The following is a 2,894-nucleotide window of genomic DNA, read 5'->3' on the forward strand; positions in this document are numbered from 1 at the left end:
TTATAGAGGTGGTCATGCTTTCTGATGAACAACAAACCAAGTGAATTTGATTAGCAGCACCTGGCTGGTACTTACCGTCCTAATTCTTATGGAAGCAGAAAGGGTGTACGTAGTTTTTCAAAGTGTAGCTTTTACCTAGAAATTATTGTCTCAGTGAATGAATTAACTTGTCTCCTAAACATCAGAAAGAGTAAAATAAGGACATCAGTATATCCTGGAGTCAAATATAACATTGTATTTTGTCCAGTTAATAGTTAAACACCTCCCATAATTCTGTTATGAGATTTAACCCAGTTGTGGCTTTTGATAGCTGCAGTCCAAAAGGGGAAACTGCCACACCCTTCTTCCAGCTGCGTCTGAAAACAGAGGCTTCCTGTAACTGAGCACCAGATACAGATCAGACACTCTGCCATGAGTCAGGATGGCACAGTTTCTATCAGATTTCTATCTAGCATTGCAAGCACATCACACACATCTCCACAGGGAGAGACCAGATCGTGGAAAGAGGAAAACATGGTGGTTCAGGTTGCCTTGGCAAACTTACACACAGTTATATTTGTATTTGCTTTTTCCAGATTTCCTTGACTGATGAAAGATATGGGATGCATTCCCAACTCATCACAATTCCAAATTACATAGAGGCATCGTGTCCAGGTATCAGTGGCTGACAACCCCTGACTTTAAAACAGTATGAGTTTAGAAAACAAGCCTGAGGTTTTTATATATTGCTGTTATTGCCAGAAACAAATCTCATGTAAAGAAAAGGCTTAACAAATTCTGAAAGGAGCTACACTAGGATTTTCTGAGAAATACAGCTAAAAAGGGATGATATTCAGTTATCCAGTAGAAATCAGTAATCTTAAAGCCCAGCCATCATGCTAGATTTAAACTCTTAAAACAACCTTTTTTGCTCAGTTTAATCCGAGGTGTGACATACGGATCCAAGATGTCTTTAAAAAATAGTGAAATTTCAACATGAATGACTTCTCTAAAGCCACCATATCATCCATACTTTTTCACTTTAGTGTCAGATTGTGTTTGACTAGACAACATGAAAAAGATAAAAGAATAACAGTGTGTTTCCTTGCATTCAAAGTGGAATAATTTCACTTTTTTGGCTCATGATGAATGTTTGATACACGGGACAGCAAAGCACAAGTGCGGATCTGTATAACATATTCTGTATATAAAAGGTAAAAAATAGCCACCCTGGTTTGTGGTACCCTGATTTGAAGCCTAAAGTGCAATATTTTAGCCATCCCTGTCATGGTGTTTAGAATACGGACATGTCGAGCAAACCAGACACTGCACGCTGTAAAACATATCCAGCTCGATAGGCTCTTTATGGATGACTGCAATCTACAGAAGGAACACCATGCTGTAAGACTAAGACTACAAATGACCAGTTGAAACCATAAACTCACAGAGAAAGTCTTTGCCGAGGTGAGAAATTGTGTAAAATTGCATCATTTTTGAGATTTCTACAATCCGACTTCTTTTTGCAACCAGAGCAGTCGCCCCCTGCTGGCTTCTGAAGAATGTTTAACCAGACACCAGTTCACTTCTCCAAAATTAAAGAACACCACACACCTTTCGTACTTTCACTTTATGACATAAAATCTGGTTTATTTCCTTTACCATACTGGTTAGAGAACTAACTCCTTTATGGCCTTTTTAACATCTACAGACTCTTAATGCTGTTTATCAGCCAATCATCTCTAAGAAGCTGTGCATCACTGTGAAATAAATAGATGCCTGTAAGCCCCCCAACCCTGAATGGCGCCGTTAAAACATTCACACACTACTAAAACTCAAAGGCTCGAGCTTCTGTTTTCTTCTTCCTCCACTAAGCTGTCAACAGTGACACTTTTGGCGATCTGTGCTCCACTGAAGTGGTTCAGACTCACTTGGCTTAGTATCTAAAGGACTCTGCTTTGTTAACAGGTCTTTTCAAGTGGTCTAACACAGAAAGTCAGAGACTCTGCTCTCAGAGAGCCAACTTACACCCTGGAGGACGTGTTTTTGTTGGCTCTCCACAGAGGGGGAACAGAGCGAGTAGGTGGACGGGTGATGGAGAAATAGAAAGAGAAGTTAGGTGTGAAACTTACACTCTTCCTGCACAGTTGGCTGAAGAAAGAACCACTGTTGGCACAATCAACACAGAGCCCACAATAACAAAAGAAGCTCTGCTACTACTGATTAGACTCAATGTGTGGGAAAAAAGGCTTACAAAGACAGAGCTGCAGAGATACAGGCTGTGGTGAGAGGCAAAGCATGAGGAGCAAAACAAACATACAAATCAAGGGTCGTATAACCGCACAAGCAACAGTTTTCAATTTCAATAAATCTGGTTATAATTAATTACTTAGTGATCAGACTTCCTGCTGATATCTCACTTTAGTTTGGTTTCATAATTTCCTCTGGCTATAATCTATAAACAGATTATATTTATGGCCAAATGGGGCAAATCTCAGTTGGGGGTATGCCGCTTTGCTCTCTCGCTCCTTCCCTTTGTGTTTTTTGGGCTGAGAAAAATATATTTGCACATAAAACGATCCCGTGGTGCAGCATTAGAGATGCTATAGTCATTTAAAAAAATGAAATAGTGTTCACTGTGTAATTTTGAGTATTTTTTCAAAAACAATTAAGCGATTAAAATGGCATAAAATCCAAAATGAAAATTTTTACTTGGCAACAGGGGAAGCAAATTAGCATTTCTTTGCTTTCAGGAAGAAGTTAGGAGAAGGATGTTTGCCTCTGTCTCTCACTGCTGTCCCTTTCTTTCAGCAGGCCTGCCGTCCCCTGTGTTATTTATGAAATGAGGCCTTCGCTGACATGTGGGCAGACACACAAAGCGTCGTTTAGCACCGGGTCATTTGTCACATCAGAGCATT

The sequence above is a fragment of the Mchenga conophoros genome, linkage group LG13, assembly GCF_057382185.1.
Source record: "Mchenga conophoros isolate Kocher_MC1m ecotype Shallow Benthic linkage group LG13, M_conophoros_male_GT1.1, whole genome shotgun sequence".
NCBI classification, from domain to species: Eukaryota; Metazoa; Chordata; class Actinopteri; order Cichliformes; family Cichlidae; genus Mchenga; species Mchenga conophoros.